Raw genomic sequence first — 19,929 nt, forward strand, 5'->3', positions numbered from 1 at the left:
ATTTTGCGCATTATACACGGAAAAAAAACGTAACCAATTTATTGTCCTAAAATCTAAAAAAAAAAAAAATTGTAAGAAAATCATGGTACAACAATTTTTGAAGAAAATCTTGTCACGGATGGAGTGTGGAAAGGAGCAGGGCGACCAAGTGCAGCTTGGACCAGGGTTCATTGGAGGAACTCAAAACACAGACTTGGTAAACTACCATAACTCTCTAACAAAACCAACAGCAGGAATGACCGACAAAGACGTGGAACAAAAAGACGGTGACATTACCAAAGACAGGAACAGAAACCTGTGTTATTGTCAAATATTGTTTGTTTTTTAATCTCCATCGCGGACTGGACGTCATACGGAGCCAGTATCACTGCGCATGCGCACTATGGATCCGATGCGAATAGTCCTCTTCTCTTCTTGACTGACAATGAATGTGATAGTTTAATACAATCAGCAAATAACAAAACGCGTATTACAGGTAATATTTTATTTCACAACACTTTGCCTTGTTCCTTTCGTCTCTGCTGTTCACTTCAAACACGCTCCATACTAACGCAATGATCTCGTATCAGACGCTTGCTCGATCACCTGCTCGTTTGCTGTCACAATGTAGCCTACACAAATCTGAAACATTTGTTGCGGCTCCGGGTCAGGACGAGGGGCAAGTTTTGGTTTCCATGGGTGTTTCTATTCCTCTTCAACTTCTCTCCCATACAGAGCCGCCTTTTTCACATGTCCGCACGTCACTTTCCTCTTTTCATTTTAAACGAACTGATCGCGGTGGTGCCTTTACGGGCAGTCGGAGAAATCAACGCCAACAAAAAAAATACATCCAGCCTAGTTAAGACCATACCAAAGACTATAAAAATGGGACGCATTGCCTCCCTGCTTGGCACTCAGCATTAAGGGTCGGAATTGGGGGGTTAGATCACCAAATGATTCCCGAGCGCGGCGCCGCTGCTACTCACGGGGATGGGTCAAATGCAGAGGACAAATTTCACCACACCCAGATGCGTGTGTGACGATCATTGGGACTTAAAAAATAAATAAATAAATAAATGAATAAAAAAAAAGAAAAATTGGGGTGCGTATTATACATGGGTACAGGCTTTTTTCCAGCATCGACATGCCATTTTTAGGGTGCGTATTATACATGGGGCGCATTATACATGGAAGAAAACGGTAATAACAATAATAATGCATTTCATTTGTAATAGACATGATGAAACACGCGCGCGCGCACACACACACACACACACACACACACACACGAATCAGCAGCGAGCTCCTCAGCGTTTCATGTGGCCAACGAGGAGAAGCTCATGAAAGTGTCTAAAAATAGCCTTTACATGAAAAAGGGGCAGAAATGGCCTTTCATCTGCCTCCTCCCTTTTCTTCTTGTTTCGGGAGAAGAAAATGAAAATGCGAAGCTGAGGCTGACGCGTGCTGAGTGATAATAGATAATAGATTACAGGCCCACGCTCACGCTGCCTTTGGGGAATTGCTGCAATTTTCCAGCCTGCTCTTAAAAGATGCTAGCATACTTCCCATACAGTCAGCAAGCAAAGAGGACTGAATTCAAGCACACGTGCGAGCTAACATGTTAACATTTTGTTGGAGGTTTTGCTGTTGCTTGGCCACCCCTATGAATCCAAATGGTCGGGCCGATGCCATTTACGTAACATTACCGGAATGGAGCAGGGCGACCAAATGCAGCTTGGACCAGGGTTTATTTAGGGAAAAGGGAATTGGAATGGAGCATGAAGGGAAAAAGACAGGAACTGGCAAACTAATTTTGCAATCGGCAGCATTCAGGGAGACTACGCCGCAATTGGCAGCATTCAGGGAGTCAAAAACGCAATCGGTGGCATTCAGGGAGTCAAAACAGAATCGAAACCGCAATCGGCGGCATTCAGTGAGTTAAAACCGCATTCAGGGAGTCAAAACCGCAATCTGCGGCAATCAGGGAGTCAAAACCGCATTCAGGGAGTCAAAACCGCAATCGACGACATTCAGGGGGTCAAAACCGCAATCGGTGGGATTTGGGCGAGTCAAAACCGCAATTAGCGGCATTCGGCGGGGCCAGGACCGCACTCGGCGGCATTCGAGGGAGTCAGTACCGCACTCGGCGGCATTCGCAGAGTTATTGTCGCAATCGGCAGCATTCGCGGAGTCATTGCCGTAATCAGCAGCATGCGGGACGCGGGGCTGCAATCGGCGGCATTTGCAGAAGCCACCACGTGTTGCAGCAGTGGGAGCGGGGTCAGGCGCACCTGGCTCGAAGTCCGGCGACGGCCGCGAGTCCGGCGTTGCTAGCATAAAGTCCGACGACTGCCACGGGTCCGGTGACAGCCGCGGGTCCGGTGGCGCAAAGGTGGATCCCGATTGCACACGTGCGTCCGGCGTCACTGGAGCGAAGTCCGATGGCGGCCGCAGAGCCGATGGCGCCAGGAGGAACTCGGGTCTGGTGACAGCTGCGGGTCCGGCGATGCTGGGGTGGAGCCTGATGGCGGCCGCGAGTCCGGCGCCACTGGCAAGAGCTCCGGCGACGGGCATGGATCCGGCGTCGTGGACGTGAGCTGGTGGAGGAGGTTGGTCCAGGCACTGGTCGCTTCTTCTTCTTATTGTGGCTAAAAGGCAGTTACTTACAGGCTTGGCTAGATGTGGTTCAGCCACAGCTGAACACATTTCTGTAGGACCGTCAATGCTGGTCGTGAGGAGGTTCCTCGTTTCCAAGGTCGACCTTTGTGTCTATCTCCAGGCATGATGTTGTTTTCTGTTCTGTAGCTTTGTGGCTTGTAGCTTGCAGTTTTCGGCGTAGCTTGTAGCGTAGCTTGTAGCTGCGTTGTAGCTTGTAACTTTTGCTTGTAGTGGTGAAAGGATTAGCAGTATCTAGTTGATCTAGTTGATCTCGTCAATACTCCCGGGGCCGCGACGTGGACGCTCCTTTCATGACCCCCACTGGTCGCTGAAGTGGTCGGATTATTCTGTCACGGATCGGAATGGAGCAGGGCGACCAAATGCAGCTTGGACCAGGGTTTATTTAGGGAAACGGGAATTGGAATGGAGCATGAAGGGAAACAGACAAGAACTGGCAAACTAATTTAACATCATCATGGTGATGATGGTAAACAGAAAACGGCTGAGTGAAAAACAGAAAGACACGAATGACGAGAGACAAGAAATAATCCGACAAGGTTGTGACACGCAGACAGGATTTAAATACGCGACAGGTAACGAGAGGCAGGTGAGAATGATCACATTGATCATGAGCACACAGGGGGGAGGGGCAAGCATACAGGCACACGGACAGAAACTATGACAATATGCACATAATAGAACAACCGGGGACAAAACGTGACATTGCCGTTTTGCCAATGCGAAAACGCTAAAACGTAATTGGACGTTGTGCTCTGTGACGCAGGAAGTAGCCTGCTATCAATTGCTATCAACTTTTTCCCGCCGTTTTCGGTTTCTTCTCAACATTGCCGCAACTGTTGTTCTTGTCACGTGGCTCATGTCAAAGACACGTTGACTTGCGAAGCATCCGAGAGTGGCTCTCATCTCCCGCTTTCTCTTGTTGCTGTTTGTGCGTACGTGCGTGTGGTGAGCACAAAAACAAACACAGCTGAAGGCCGCTTTTGTCCACTTTGACACCTCCACTTCCAAACAGACGACGGCGTTGGCGACCGAGCCCGAGCCGGCGGGAGCGTGCCAGGGCCGGAAGAACAAGCGGCCAGTGTATAACGCAGGAAGACAATTTTGCATCCCAGACGGGGATGTCATTGAATCGCAGTCCGGATTGAATCGTATCGGAAGTGATCGTCATTGTTGGGAATGGCATCTATTTGCACTAAATTGATCTTTCATTGTGCTTGTCGCTTGGCTAATGCTGTTTTCGTGCCTCGAGACTTTGATTTATTTTCCACCAAAGACCCCAAAATGAGAAGTGAATGACTTGTTTGGTTGCTCCGGCTTTGCGCCGAAGCTCCGAATGGAAGGCGTCCAAGCGCAGCTCATGGTGGACGTTCTCCAAGTAGCAATCTCCTAAATTGTCGTGTGGAGAAAGTGAGCCGCCGGGTCTCCTCTGCCCCGCCGCTTAACCAGACGTTGCGTAATGTGCACGCCTCAACGCTTCTATACGCCTCTTTGGCGTTAGCGTCTCATTAGCTCCTGGCGCTAACCTCCATCTTTTGCGATGCTTTTGCCCGCTAACCAAAATGCTAATGCTAATCTACTAACGACAGGACTTCAGTTTAGCTTCTGTGCGACGGGCGCACGCGCAAGCAAGCGTGAGGCTCGTCGCTAATCATTTAAAAGCTGGCTCGTCGTTTGCGGCTCTTTCTGTGTTTCAACCTGTTTGAAGGTTTGACTTGCCAATGAACTCTCACGTGTTTAATTTTTAACTCGGTGAAAAGATTCATTGTTCATCTGCTCATCAGCTACTCCCTCGGGGCAGGGGAGGTGTCTGTCTGTGTGTGCAGGTGTGTGCGTGTGTACGTGTGTGTTTATCGGCATGATGATGGAACAGGTGTGTGCGCGCCCTCAGAGGCTCTCGAGCATGCAAAGTGTGCGGGGGCAGAGATTTCTCACTGGAGCGTGCTCAGGAGCAACCGGCCAGGCCAGTCGGACCGCTCGTTGGATGGCGAGCTGTCAATCAAAGTGCATTGTCACCCAAAGAGGCGTACATGTTTTTGTATTACGTTGTCGCTGCGTTTCTGTTCAAGACGAGCGAATCGCTTGCGGACGTGAGGTGGTCGCAGAGGTGTCGCGCCACGAGCAATTTTTCTCGCAGATGCTCATGTGAGGAACGTCGGGTCAAAGTCGATTCATCGATGACGTTGACGTTATTCAACACACTGTGGTAAACTGAAAATAAAATTACGTGTTAACGACTTGTCACAAGTTTCTGCAACAAAGTTGAGCCACTGTCGGGGCAAAAGGGTCCATTGGGCCTGCAAAATGCGACGGGCCAACAGCTAGCAAAACGTTAGCTTAATATTCGAACTTGCCATAAGTCATATTTGAACATTTTCGCAAAACCGTTAGCGCCGTAACAGCTTGTTAGCCGACGTCACTTTAGAGGAGATACTTGGCCCAAAAAATGTTTTTCTTGTTTTGCAAAAAGGTTCAAACCAGCGGCAGAAAATTCCAGGCAGGGAATGACTTTGGCCGTAAGAGAGACGTCGTCGGCTGACAAGTTGCTCCTCCTCAACATTTTACACCAGAGCCTTCTTCTGTCACGCTTGAACCTCTTAATCACACACACAGACACACACGCACGCACACACGCACGCACTCACACACACTCCTCTCTCTCGTTTTAGCCCACATGAACACGCACACACTTTCACATGGAATCCTATACACTCATATCAAATGTGAAATAAAGTCCCACAAGTGCACACACACACACACACGCACACACACGCACAAACGCACACACACGGAGGTGTGCGCTAAAAGACTTGTAATTTGTGTTGTGCCAACAAAGGCTGGCTAATCCTGCCTAGGCTTTGTTGCAGCTGTGTGTGTGAGTTTGTGTGTGTATGTGTGTGTGTGTGTGTTTGTGCGTGCGTGCTTTGGGGGCAGGAGGGGAGGGGCTGGAGGTTTCTGCATGACAGGCTCCTTTGGAGAAGAAGGTCTCCATCTCGGCCTGAGCCAGACCTCTGCACCCTGCGGTACCCCCGCGGTGCCAGAGGGGTCACGGGGGTCCCGTGGGGGGTGCTATTTTTGTGGAAAGGGGGGGCAGGCTGTGACGCTTGTTGCAGTCGTTTAGCTAAAGACGGATCTCTCTGATATCTGGGGTGGGGTGGGGTGGGGGGTTGCCCTCAGTGGAAATAAAGTCACCAATGTGTGACAGGTGGAAAGGGAGCGAGCTAATAGCCTTGGAATCACCCCGTCCCCCAACGAGATCAGCCCCCTCCTAAACATTCCCTCCCCATCCTCCTCCCTTTCTCTCATCCATCCTGCTGCATTCCAGAGAGACGTAAGGATCAAACTCAGCTTGCAGAGAAGAGCCCGGCAGGAGAAGGCCTTCAATTTAGGAACCCATGCAACATCCTCCTCAAGTTTTCTTAGCTCAGGTCACCACGAGAGTTCATTTCGTGCCACCAAATCACACCGCAACAGCCACTGTCTTCACCCCCCCCCCCCCTCAGAATGTTCCGTGACAGCTGCCCGTCTAAGCGGATGCCACGTCGCAGCACTTATCACCTCGCCGCAGCAGCGCGAGCCGGCCCGCTAATTGGCGGCTTTTACGCGACTTGGCTGTTGCCGTTAAATCATTAGCTTCAACTCGGCAAGACAGATTCAACATGCCCGTCGCGTTGCCTCGGCCCAGCGCGCACAAAGCGCTTAAGAGGCTTCATGGCAAACAGCGCGTTAGCTTGTACGCGTCTTCGCTCTCCAGCCAACGAAGGACTCTTTGTTAGGGACACCAATCGAAAAGGAACTCTGCTGTTATAACTTCAAATGCGGACTACTACCAAATTTGAACAAGCCCATTAAGAGCCGATGAGGCACGTTTTCATTCTTAACCAGGAAGTGTCAAACTTGGCCAGAGGCTGATTTCCCAATAAAAGTTTTGAGCTAAAGTCGTAGCGTCCGCCCACGTCAGCATCTCAAAATAATTTGTGAGCGTCTGACTGACTGCTTTGTATGTGCACGAACAGCATGGAGCGTTTTGGTTGCCATGGTAACCGTCATTGCATCAAGCCTCACTGTCTCAAGGTGAGGCCAAAAGGGCACCAAAACATTTGCCATTTGCAGTTCTGAAGTTTTAGAACGCTTGACATGCCAAAAGTCTTGAAATAAAAATCTAATTCATTCAACCAGCTCCAAAATTGGTGGACTTATGGTTTAGCTGCTTGGTTTTTGGTGGCTTTCATTTTCAGAAAAGCGAAAAATGCAAGTGCGCCTAAGCAGCACAAATTGTTTTATCATCACGTTGTGAAATATCAACAGAAAATGCCTTTTTAGCTTGGAAACGTTAACCAGATGAAAAGGTTGTCGTGTAAGGAAGGGCACAGGCAGTCAGAGCGCTCCTTGTCTTGTGTTGTTGTTGCCCATCTAAATGCGGGCTGTCTGCACCCAAGCCGCTTTTATAGGCACATTAAAGCCTTTTTTCCATCAACACCGCACAAGTGTTGCTGCCGCCCGCCGCTGCTGCATTTAGCAGCTGAAAGGCGTCCAGTCTGCCTCCGAGAGGACCACCACAAGCTTTTCATTGTCTCCCCCCCCCCCCCACAGCCCATGCATGAGTCGCTCCTCTGGGTCTTTGGAGCTTTACCCCCACTCAGCCCAGCCCTCCAAAAGTAGCAGTCAGGTTCTACATCCAGTTGTGACTACTAAGAAGTATTGAGATGACAAGATATCAACTTCTAGTGAAGTTGTTTGGTGGTGTACCATTCGTTTTGTAACATCGCAAGTCGTTAACTTCATAGCAGAATTTCCGTCCTGTCACAATATCAAAAAAATAAAAAATAGCTCTGCCCTTACTAGAAACGCTGTTTTTTGTCTTTGTGTGTGCGGATTCTCTGCCATCCAGGCCATGACTGGATTCTGTGACTTTTTTTTCTTGTTTTGCCAAAACATTCAAAAAGGACAGTTGCGGTAGCACGCTAATTAAATGCGCTACGCCTCAGTGACGGTCGGAAGGAGAGGCGTCATGTCGGCAGGCCCAAGGAGGCACAAAGCGCTCGTCCGCAAACAAACGTGCAGACAGACTGCAGCTGCCTCCGCTTGCCCCAAAATAAACGAGGAACGGGGAAAAACAGGGCATATACGTCGCATAGCCCTTTGCTGAGACGAGCTAACACCACGTGTGTGCGCGCGTGTGTGTGTTGGTGCGTGTGTTTTGTTTGTTATTCTGGTTGGTGGCGCTATAAGGGGAGGAAGGCAATTTGGAGCTCCAGTTTACGGTAAACTACGACCAAAACACTGGCACGACAACAACGACAACAAAATGACCAGCTCGCTGCGACGACTCGATGCAAAAAAACAGACGCAGTCTCGCACTCACTTTGCCCGCAGGCAGAACTTCACAAAGGATTTCAATGTGGACTTCCACGAAAAAGTGAATTCAATCGGCTCAACGTAATTACTGTCGTGCAAGCTAACGAGGAGCAGCTGTGATTGTTTAACTGGTGGAAAAAACACAAATCGATAACATCGTAAAAAGGCCCATTGTTAGTTTGTCTGGCAAAAATACTTCCTTTCAGTTTTATTTTTGACATATACATTCTTCTCTCTTGACCACACAAAGTGACGTGTTTGCCAAGCGAGCGTTTCAAATATCATTTCAATATCACGTTGAACCCGACACGTACGCAGACGAGCGCCCTGAATATGAAAGTGGTCATAAATATCAACAGTGTCGTCAGAGCACCATGAAAAGGCTCCACTTGAGCTTGCGGCGCCATGCCCGCAGCCACCAAGAAGAAGAAATAAGAACAATAAAAACGAGTACAAAGTGAACTGCCGTGTCTATACATCATGTTTGTGTCAGCAGAACAAAATGAGAGCGAAAACTTGTTTTATTGGAACGTTCATAAATCTGCAAGTGTGTGGCTAAAACGAGTGTGTGTGTGTGTGTGTGCGTGTGTGTGTGCGTGTAAAGCACGGCGGAGGCGATGGACCACCCACAGGCTCCGACGCCAGCTGATGATGATGCAGACTGGACTATTTACTTCGTGATTTTCTTTCTTTTTTGGGTACTGAATGGAGGCTTTTCAAAGGCGTCAAGACAAGTGACGCCCGCAAAAACGCAAAGTTCCTCAACTGGAGAAGATACAGAAGAAAAATGCATCGCCCTGCTCAAGGTTTTGTTTTCAGCCTAACAGCAAAATGCGACATCAAAATTGACGTCTTGTTCAAATTGGGAGCAAACAAAACCGTCAATGAACCAATGAGATGGTTTGGTTCGATCAGGCGACCCAACTGGGGGGTTCAAAGGCTCGCCGGTGCCGTGGGTGGCAGGTTGAGGTGATGAGCGAGATGGGGGCGACTATGCGGGCACAATAGTTAATCCCTGGATTGAAGCGACTCAAAGGCTTCATGTGTGAACGCTGATCCCGCCTGCATCCACGCTAGTAAACAAACTGGTGCAGACCCCCAGCCGAGACAGCCTCCCACTGGCCTGCACAACTGTTCACTTCATCAGCAAAAGGAGACTTTTTTATTTTTTTGGGCAAAAGGAGAATTGCAAGAGTAATGGGTCCCCAAACCCAGCCAATAGCGCCCCCAGATTGTTTGGAAAAATCTTTACTTTCACTTTACCAATACTTTTCGACACTGGAAAAAAAATGGGTAGGCATCACTATTGGGATGCACAAAAAAGATGATTTTTAAAATTTATTATTGTACGATGGGCGGCTCGGCTCGGTGGGGCGCTGGGTAGCACGGACGTGTTAGGAGGGTGTGGGTTCGATTCCACCTCCGGCCCTCCCTGTGTGGAGTTTGCGTGTTCTCCCCGGGCCCGCGTGGGTTTTCTCCGGGCACTCCGGTTTCCTCCCACATCCCCAAAACATGCTTGGTAGGCCGATTGAAGACTCCAAATTGTCACTAGGTGTGAGTGCGAGTGCAAATGGTTGTTTGTCTCTGTGTGCCCTGCGATTGGCTGGCAACCGGTTCAGGGTGTCCCCCGCCTATTGCCCGATGACAGCTGGGATAGGCTCCAGCACACCCGCGACCCCTGTGGGGACCAAGCGGTTCGGAAAATGGATGGATGGATGGATATTGTACGTTACAAGAAAGGTTTTAATTTTATGTGAAAAAGATCATTTTCTACGTAAAGAGAGAAATGTCAGTTTTATGAGAAATATTGAATTTTTTTTCTCAAGTCATCATTTTTTCTACGTAAAAAGAGAAATGTCAGTTTTATGAGAAATATTGGATTCTTTTTCTCAAGTCATCATTTTCGGAGAATTTTTTTGAATGTGAAAAAGTCACGAGCTGAGAAGAAAAGATGGAGCGATAGACATGGGATTGGGAAGACCTGCCTGTCATGACAGTACGCAACAAAAAGTCTCAAGTACTGAACAAGAAGCCCGCCATTTCGGTTTGAAGCAGCCATCTTGAGAAAATTCCATTAAAAAAGTGCTTCCAGGGTCTGTTTAAAAGGTTTTTGTTGCCTGGAAAGCCCCCCACCATCACCCGCCCCGCCCTGCCCCCGGCTCTCAAGAAGCCCTCTCAGGTTGTTTGCTCAGGCCGCGGCTGAGCGAGGAGGACGGCCCAGCGCCGCTCGCCGGGGATGTTCTTTTCCCAGGCGAGCGCTGCCGGCGACATGTTTGCTCCCCCCCGCCCCTCCCCTCCCGACTCTCAAAGGCCACATTCAGCGCAGCCCCCGGCAGAAAGGCGTCACACTGGATGAAAATATGCCAGGGGTGCGAGGGCTTGCAGGGATTGCTTCACCTGTTCTAAACTGAGATGATAAGTATCGTTATCGGGCCTCTTCGCAGCTCATTTCAATCTTCCTGTCAGGCGTGGCACCCTCATCTCGGGTGATGCCGATTTCTCACCGCTTGCGGACGAGCGCTGCGGGTGTGTTGATGTCGAGCACAAACGGAGTGAGCGCAGTGGGTAGCGTGCAGCCAAGTCGAGGCGATAATGAGGCAGATGTCTGGCCATTGGGACACACTGGGAGGGGGGGAGGCTGAGTGAGTGGGGGGCCAGAATCCCCGCTTTTGTTCATCTGAGTGTGCCTCTGCAAACACGCAAAGCAACCTGCGCACATGACAACACACTCCTCTCACACATCCCCCGCTGCCATCGCTTTTAATTATCCTCTCCAAAATGCGCCGCTCCATTAGTAGCCGGATAATAGACAACCCCAGCGCCGCCTCCCCTGCCTGCCCCTCGCCATTCACGCTAGTGAGAGAAGCTGCCCTTTGAGCTTCTGTCAGCCCGGCGGGCCGAGGTCTTGGGGTTCTCACATTCCCCCTCGGCCAATGAGAGTGCTCCGTCCGGGCCGGGGCCCTATTAGATGGCAGCAAGACCAGAGGAAGCCAATCGCCGTGATTAATTTTTTCACATTCCCCCGGGGGAACAACTCCACCACCACCTCCTCCTCTTCGTCATCCTTTTTTGAGGACTGATAGAAGAATGCAGAGTATTTCTTTTTCAGGCACTTTTAATATGTCCCCGCGCACCCCCTTCTGCTCCTCCTTATTTTCTCCTCTCAAAGTAATTACGGAGGCGTCTCAGTAGACGAGTCTTTGCATATAATGCAGGAGGATGGAAGTTGAAGAGGTCTAAGGGGGGGGGGGGGGGAACTTGAACTTAATTCAATAACGTTTTTTATGATATGCACCCATTGAACATTCCTCTCGCAAAATAAACTAAAAAAACAAATTGGGGGACATAATGGACTCAACCCATCTCGTGATGCGGACAGAATTGGCGCTCCGCCAAGCACCGGCTTCCACATCCTGGCAGCTATGGCAAACCTTTTCAGGACAATAAACCTTGCTGCTTCCTTAACCCAGGCCCACCCCCACCCCCCACCCACTCTCTCGTCCCACCACCCCGAGTGACCTGCTGCTTTCTTACGATCACACCCCAACTCCTCACTCGAGGAGGCCAAGCGGGTGACATCATCGCGTCCTCTTGTCAACAGGTGTGATTGGAGTGGAACAAAAACGCCCCCCGCCCCGGCCCAGACCCCCCCCCGGCCCAGAACCCCCCCCGGCCCTCTCGTCTCCTTTCAGGCCGTGGGTTCCATTTCACCTTATGTCCTTGTGGGCACCCCCCCTCCCCATCCGTACTGTCACTATCTTGGATTCACATCACATTTTGGCGCTATCTGTGTTCCTGCTGTGTTTGCAGCTTAGTGGATGAAGGGAGGCACCCCTCTGCTGCCCCCCCCCACCCACCGTACACAATGCACCTCCAAATCATGTAGTTTCACACCACTGTACATTTACATTCGTGTCCATATTGCGCAAGACCTCAATTTGGTGTTTCATTTGAATTTCCTTCATGAGAACAACTTTGCGCACGCTAGCGCAGCCTACATTAACCTCCATTAAGGGTGTGATGATTTATGCATGGAAGCTGACTTCTTCACACTGACGAGCTTGCAGTGGCGACCATAATTAGTTAGCGCACATCCCCACTCACGCGGGTGAGTTTTCCCCCCTATTGGCGCAGCCCTCCCTGCTTAACGTTCTTTAAAAGTCAGAATTTTTGTTGGCGAGCCTGCTTCAAAGTCAAAACAAAACACATTTGCCGAATTTTGAAACAAAGCCATTCCAACATTTGGCGCAGCCCCAGTCCTCTGCTGACCCCCTCCGACAACAGAGGCGTAGCCAAGCCGGGGCGAGCCGGGGCGGCGCCCCAGTTCGGACTCCCTGCGCCCCGGTTGAAAAAAATCAAGCTTTTTCGATTCTTCATTTTCATGCCGTTTTTTTCTTTCGGTCTTGCGCGAATGTGCTTGCGCTATTCTATGTGCGCGATGTTATCCATTCACCGTTTGCCTCCCGAACCCGGATGTTGTTTTAGCGATCAGCGAACGGCGTGGGTGATGTTCGATTTTTTTTTTCTGTGGGCGCGCGCCCCTACTGGAAAAATTCCTGGCTACACCTCTGTCCGACAATATACGTAGTCCAAATTTGCCGATCGACAGTTTTCCATTTGTTTGTCGGTGACTCTTTGATTATTGGCTCGTCATAAAATGGAGACCAGGAATCTCGCTTTCATTCTTCCACCGCCACAAGAGCGCATCCCCAGGGGCGTTCATTAGTCAAATAATGCCCCCCCCCACCACCACCAGCCCCTCGCTCATATCGCCGCTGTACAAATGGCAACACTGCAAGTTGATAAAAGTGCTGGCAACGAGCAGGGGGAGGGCACTTCCATGACAGCAGCAAACGATCCCCAAAGCATCCCCATGTGACGCAATCATGTCGTCATGGCGACGGTCGAAAAGCATCATGACCGGAGGCTCCACAAGCCAGAAAGAAAGAGTTTAGCAATTGGAAATTCGAGCTATCCATTTTCTTTTTTCTCAAAATAAGACATTTGGGTTTGACTTTCAAAGACAAGGCTCAACCTTTTTGCCCGTTTGCTAACATTTTTGAGAAGTCAGCGTGACGTTGCTAAATGGCGCCTCCTGCCTCGCTACGTGTAATTACATGGCAGATGATGTGTCGCATATAGGTGAGGTGCCATTTTGAAGCCGGCAGCAAAAGTAAGTGGCACACGGGCAGGGAAAAAGATTGTTTTGTCAGATGTTGCGTGGTCGCGTCATCCCCCCGCAGTGGAGCATTATGGGATGGATTCTGCGGCTGCGCTTGGCGGGCCTCAAAGGCGTCAGCAAAGTCTCTCTCGGGACGTGCTGGCACGCCGACGCAAGCCGCAAGGCTGTAGCAGCCCAACGTAATTAGAACCACGCTGTGCTCCTCCTCAAACTCACACTTTTTTTTTGGGGGGGGGGGGTTCTGAACTTGTTGCATCACGTGGGACAAGATGATATCATCGACATTTATTAGACGTGTCCGTCACCACACAAACGCTCCAATGCCGTTTTTCTTTTATTCTGGAAGTGTTCAAATGTCTCTGAAACAGGAGCCAGTCTTGAAATTTACTGCAATGCATGGAACATGTCAAATGTTTACAACGTTGGTTTGACACCTTGTCTAGCGCCCCCAAAATTATTTGACAGTCATAAAATGATATCAAGCCTTAAGTATCGTGCAGAAGACATCGATACTAGCCGCCGATACTTAACTCAAAGCTAGTCTGGGCAATGGGTCGCCGATCTGGCTTCACACACACGCAGAGTGAAGTGGAGAGAGCGGAAGACAGGGAAGGCGCGAGCGATGAGGAGGCTTTGGCTTGTCTCAAACATCCCGGTGGAAATCCAGCAGCCTCTTTACTCTGCACCCCAAGCATATGGACAACACATGGATGTGTGTGAGTTTGTGAACGTAGAGAGTGTCTATGTGTCCAAAGCAAGTTCTTCGTCTTGTCGCTTCTGCCTGCAGAACGAACGCATCGAAGGAAACGTCCCCGTCTGGAGACACTTTACAAGCGAGATTAAAAAAAAAAAAACCTTTACAAGCGAGATGCGTGCTGCAAAGAGGAGGAGCCATCTGCAAAAGACGCAACGGACTGGACTCAGTCACCACAAACTAGCTACCTGGTACAACAGAATGCAGATGGATTTTAATCTTCAGCAAAAGCAGAAAAAATAACACCCTGACGTTGGCCATTGCACGCTGACAAATGTTTTAAATGGAATTGATGTCCTTTTCTCTACTTTTTGGCCAGAAACTGGCGTTTTTGCTGTCGCCCACCCTCCTTGTATCGATAAAGAATGAACAAAGCTAGAAACAAGCAAGTCTAACTGCATTTGATTGTTTTATATTTATGGCTGCCAAGTGCTTTCAGGGAATTAATGACTCTAATTATAACACCACCATGTCAGCGTTCCAACTTAAGTATAAATTTAGCTTAAGCTGCCCGAATCATTTCAAACTTGTGGCTCTTACCTTGTAATCATATCGGTTTAAAAAAAGATGACAAAATTACAGCTCAAATGTACGTTAGGGACTGCACATGCGCCGTTTGCAAGAAACATACATAAAGGTCGACCGCCGAGAGCACATTCTCACGGCGGCGCGCTTTCCATTAAAACGGCTGACGTCGACAAACAGAGCTCGCAAAGGCGGCCCCGGTCGACGCTCCCTTTTGCGGTTGTCCGACTGGTTCGCCGATGGGAATGCGCCGTAATTGCAGTTTACAGTTGCGAGCTGACGGCCGCTCGCTCGATGGCTGACTGCAGCTGTGCTGGCAGCGCAGCCGTGTAATTGTCTCCAAATAGGCCCGGCTGCCTTCGCTTTGCATAAATAATCGTGACTATTTTCAATTCTGCCGCGGACAGAAAGCCGTGAAGGCATTCATTCCATATCCAAGTGTACGGTTTTAAAGTCTGTCGCTAATGCGCTCGCTGTCAGCGCACCAGTGCAACAACGACGGCATGCTAACGACTACGTACGTGGTGACATCCGCCAGACAGGCGGGCCCGGCCGCCATTTGACGCGACGTCCCCTTCCAAGCATTGCAAGGCTCCAAGAAAAAGACGCCACAAAATTGCTATCAATCAACCGCTGAGCGGTTTATGCGTGAAAGGCCAACAATGAGTTGATTTATTTGGATTTGGGGGAAAAGTTGCATCTCAGCGACAATTCGTCAGTCAGCGCGGGGTCAACAGTGACAACATCCCCCTATTAAAAAAAAGAGAGAAGTATTGAACAAAAAGTGCACATGCCATTGTAACCGCCATTGTTTCTGGAGGAGGCTTCCCAAACTTGCTGTATTATTCTTAAAAACATCGGTGTCACCATTCACATTTTCCCCAATTCATCACCATCATCGTTGTTGCGTCTTTTCCCACAAATTCTTTTTCATGTCTCTGATTGGCTAAACAGATCTTCTGTGCTTCTCCCAGTACCAAACCCCCTTGCCCCCCTCCTTGTCTTTGATTTAATGACGCAGCCTGGACCTCCTCACCCTCAAGACCCTCCCGAGGTCTGGATCGAGTTTTTAGGGATGTGTGGAATGTCGGCTTATCAGTGTACTGTGTCTCGTCACCGTGGGATGGAGGAAACGTAATTTCGATTTCTTTGTGTGTCTTGGCATGAAGGAATTGACAATAAAGCTGACTCCGACTCCGACTCTGAAAAACACCATTCAAGAGCACAGATTGAAAACTAGATGTCGGCCACTCAAAGTGTGGCCAAGATCAAGACCCGAGAACCGAAGCCCGGCTCAAATGAAGGCGCAAGAAATGCTTTGCGTCATTCTGCTCGGACTCGCTCGACAGAAGTAATTGCTTTGTCTATTCAAGCCGGCGACATTTGTCGTGGTTTCTCCCCGGGGACCTTTGGCGCCTCCAATTTAGTGTTTCTATTTGCGACATCAGCGATCGCCAGGTGGATGGTTTTGATCAAGTTGGCCGCCTTTGAACGCCCCCTTCCTGCTCTTCAAAAAAGATTGCTTAAATGTCAAGGGAACGGGGGGGGGGGGGGGGCTGGCAGCCTCATTACGATTCAAGCTTTAACGTTTTAATTCAAATACTAATGGCCTCCTAGCAGTTAGCTGCTAGCTCCCGCAATCCAATCAGAGAATCCAATAGCAACTGAAAAACGTCAGCCCTCATCAGACAGCGAGCGCGGCCAGAGGCGAGGCTGTCCCCGCTTTCATCCATCAGCTTTGCATCAGGGAGGCCATTGAGATCCGCAAGCAGGGCCCAAGGACCATCAACAGGGACGAGGGAGCCTACATGCTCTCTACCACCTGGAGCAGCATTCTGGAGAGGTGAACGGACAGCAGAGGGTGTGACTCACCTGGCAAATCTGACAGGTGAGCCACGCCTTCATCCATCAGCTGATAAAGACGCATCACAACCACACCAGTGACACTCTGATGAAGGCGGAAGTACAAGCCGAAACATGTCAGGTAATGCAACCTAAAATATCTTGTTTGAGATAAAAGAACCAGTTAAGTGATTGAAAATGACATTGTTTTTTCCAAATTGGCTGGGGGCCCCGCCGACGCGAGATGACGCATGGTTTGTCAAACGCTGCCTTTGAGCGTCCTTAATGAAATGGTCACCTCCGTTAAGCAAGCCCTCACATGACGCTCCCCCTCGCCCCACAAAAAAAAGCCTCCATCCAGAGTGGGCGTGGGGATTAGCCCCCCAAAGCCTGCAAAGAGTCCATTTCACACATGAGTGTGTGCGCCCCCCCCCCGGCCTCCGAGTGATCCGCTTAAGCCTCTGCCGTTGCCTCTGCTCACTCCGGCCGTCGGCCGCCCAGTGTTTGAATGAGAAAACATCGATTTATCCAAATATTTGTCCTCCCTCTGAGACGTCTTTGCAGCCCGTTGAGAAATGTGACGCCTTCTTTCATCTCGGAGTTTGTATGAAAATGCATCGGAGGGAACATCAGCGCGACATTAGAGTTGTGAGGTGGATGCAAAGTGAAAATATGCCAACGCTAGGCGAGCTCACATAACTTAGTTTTTCCAAGGTAAAAGTGGTTTTTTTGTGTGTGCGTGCGTGTGGGGGGCAGGGGGGGGGGGGGCTAGATCATTCAAAGTGCACATGACAACTTTTCTAGGCTTGAACTGGACATTGACCCCACAAAACTGCATGTGGTTCCATTCTGCTGCCGAGTAACAGAACGGAAATACAGCTACGTGCGAGTGCGTCTGCCGGCCTACCTGCACACCCTTGTGAGATGAGTCTGTTGTCATTGCCACGGTGACCACCGAGAATGACATCATCTTGACCGGTCTCGCTCCCTAGGCTGTCGGGTTTCCATGGCGACCAGACGCCAGTTTGTCACAACATCAGTTTTTCTTGCCAAATCCTCTGAAACGACACGACGTGACGTTCGCGTTGACGTTCCAATTTTGGAACATTTATTCCCGTCAGGGATCATATAAAGTAAAACTATCTGTAATACAGACGATGAGACAGCAACAACAAACGACAAAGGTGGCCAGCTGAAGGCAGTCGAACAACTTCTACTTTGACTTGACTCACAACAAGACCTTTTTTTTAAAAAAAAAAATCAAAGGCGGAGAAGTTTGTTTGGGCTGAGAGCTTTAAAAGGCAAACTACTTTTCTTAAAACACTGACTCAAAGCATTTGTATGGATTTATTCACATGATGATAAAAAGTGGAATAGTCTGAGGGTGTAGCAGCGACATTAGCGACGTGTCGCCTCTTAGCCTCCAGATTGAAGAAGCTTTCTGCTCTCGCTGCCAGAGAAGTAATTAACAATGACAAACCAAAGGCCGCCAGTCTAATGAGTCACCGCCGTGCAAAATAAGATAAGAATTCAATTATTTCTCTCTCCGGCTTCGGTATGGATTGTTCGCTTTGTTCTGCCTTTTTCCCCCTCAGCCTGACGGCTAATGCCGCACACATACACATTTTTCAGGGACAAAAAAATGCAGTATGTTATATTGGTGGACAGAAATGTTATTTGGAAGGTAAACATAACGGTTACCATAGTGAATGTAGCGTAAACACGTTATGCTGCCATAATGACGCCAGTGACAAACATATAAGCTATAAGTCTATTTTTTTTACAGTTTCAACAGATGAAGGAAAAGAATTTAAATTTGAAGTGAAAAAAAAATTGAAAGGGAAAGATATTTTGGATTGATACTAATTTTACGGGCACGAAAAAAGCTACAAAGTCAACAAAAAGAGAAGTTTCAACAGTTTTTTCCCTCTACAGCAAATAAGGCACGAATGATTTTGCCACCCTACAAATTCTGCCTAGCAACAAATGAGCAGGATAAAATACCGTTTTTTTCCGTGTATAGTGCACCCCCATGTATAATACGCACTCTAAAAATGGCATGCTGATGCTGGAAAAAAGCCTGTACCCATGTATAATACGCACCCAATTTTTATGATTTTTTTTTTTATGAAATTTCTTTTTTTTTTTTTTTTTTTTTTTAAGTCCCAATGATCGTCACACACGCAGGGAGGCAATGGGTCCCATTTTTATAGTCTTTGGTATGGTCTTAACTAGGCTGGATGTCATTTTTTTTGTTGGCGTTGATTTCTCTGACTGCCCATAAACGCACCACCGCGCTCCGTGCGCGCATGGGAAAGAGGCGTGCGGACATGAAAAAGGCGGCTCTGTATGGGAGAGACGTTGAAGAGGAATAAAAACACCCTTGGAAACCAAAACTTGGTGATTTCAAGTTTCATTTCGAGGGACATTTGTCACGTCTCGTCCCCAGTTTTGCTATGTGTCTAGGTTGCCATAGTTTCTGTTCGCGTCGCTTCCTGTGTCACCTCAATCGATGTAACGTGTTTTGTATTTAAGTCCTGTCTGCCCCTTGCTCACCGTCGGATCATTGCATGTGTTACTGTCATGATGTCTGTTTGCTTTCTGTTCCTGTCTTTGGTAATGTCACCCTGTCTTTTTGTTCCACGACTTTGTCGGTCAGTCCTGTTGTTGGTTTTGTTTTCTTAAAAAAAAAAAAAAAATTTAAAAAAAAAAAATTTAAAAATGTTTGTACCCATGTATAATGCGCACCCCAGATTTTAGGACAATAAATTCGTTAAATTTTGCGCACTATACACGGAAAAAAACGGTAATTAATTACGTGGTCTACATTGCACATAGGAGCTGTATTCCACTTCACTCACTCAATTGTTTTGTTTTTCCTTTGTGCATGTTTCAGCTTTCACAAGTGTGGCAGCAATAAAGAAAAAGTATAAACTTTAAAACTTTAAAATATTAGTCAAAGTGAGTGATTTATTTCAACAATTGTATGCTTCACTTCTTTTTGCTTTTACATGCCAATGACCCCCTGGTGTTACATTGATAAAAGGTTAACAAGCAGTCATTATATAATTTATAACAACGTTTAAAATTGGACTAAAGAGTATAATAGTATAAATACTGAACTGAAAGTGTGACGAGGCTACTGTTGTGTTTTTTATTTTTTTATTTCCAAAACGACAAGAGTGCATTTTTACTCACCGAAACATTTCTATTGTTGGCTTCTGTTGTGGTTCTCCTTTTGTGGTTGGTACCCCAACGTTTTTATTTTTTGATTTCCAGAGACAAATGTGCCACGAGGTTCCTGTGACGCTGGTTGATGGCGTTCGTTTGGCGCTCATGTGAAGTTTCCGGTCATTGCTTGATGACGTCTTCAGTTAAAATGGCGGCCTGGTGTCGTGGGAGGTGGTTGTCGACAGAGTGGGAAAAAAACGAATTGACGGAGGTGAATGTTCCTCCTTGAGGGAAAAAAAAACTTTGGGGAAAGGTCGACGTTGGCTTTTTTCCAAATTTCATTTCCGAGGAACAAAAATGGTCAAGGAAAATGGAGGAGATGTAATGAAGTCAAGGTGAAAGTCAACAGAAAGCAAATTGCACAGATAGGTGACAATTATAC

Source organism: Syngnathus typhle, linkage group LG16 (genome assembly GCF_033458585.1).
Source record: "Syngnathus typhle isolate RoL2023-S1 ecotype Sweden linkage group LG16, RoL_Styp_1.0, whole genome shotgun sequence".
In the NCBI taxonomy this organism is placed as follows: domain Eukaryota; kingdom Metazoa; phylum Chordata; class Actinopteri; order Syngnathiformes; family Syngnathidae; genus Syngnathus; species Syngnathus typhle.